We start from the raw sequence: 429 nt of genomic DNA, 5'->3' as shown, positions 1-429 counted from the left end.
AATATATCTCAGAATAAACCTGATCAAAGACACCAAAGATCTCTATAAAGAAAAATTTAAATCTTTAAAGAAAGAGACTGAGGAAGATACCAGAAGATTGAAGGACCTCCCATGCTCATGGATTGGAAAAATTAATATTGTGAAAATGACCATCCCTACGAAAAGCCATTTACAGATTTAATGCAATGCCAATCAAATCCCCATGACGTTCTTCACAGAATTGGAAAAAACATTCTAAGATTCATATGGAAGCACAAAAGACTGTGGATAGCCAAAGCAACCCTGAGCACTAAGAGCAATATTGGATGGGGGGGATTACTATACCAGATTGTAAATTGTATTACAGAGGTACAGTCATAAAAACAGCATGGTATTAGCACAAAAATAGAAACATAGATCAAAGGAACACCACTGAAGACCCAAACCTGA

Source organism: Nannospalax galili, unplaced genomic scaffold, assembly GCF_000622305.1.
Source record: "Nannospalax galili isolate Female #2095 unplaced genomic scaffold, S.galili_v1.0 scaffold1360, whole genome shotgun sequence".
Lineage (NCBI taxonomy): Eukaryota > Metazoa > Chordata > Mammalia > Rodentia > Spalacidae > Nannospalax > Nannospalax galili.
The sequence above is the reverse complement of the archived record's forward strand: the minus strand, read 5'-3'. Positions refer to the sequence as shown.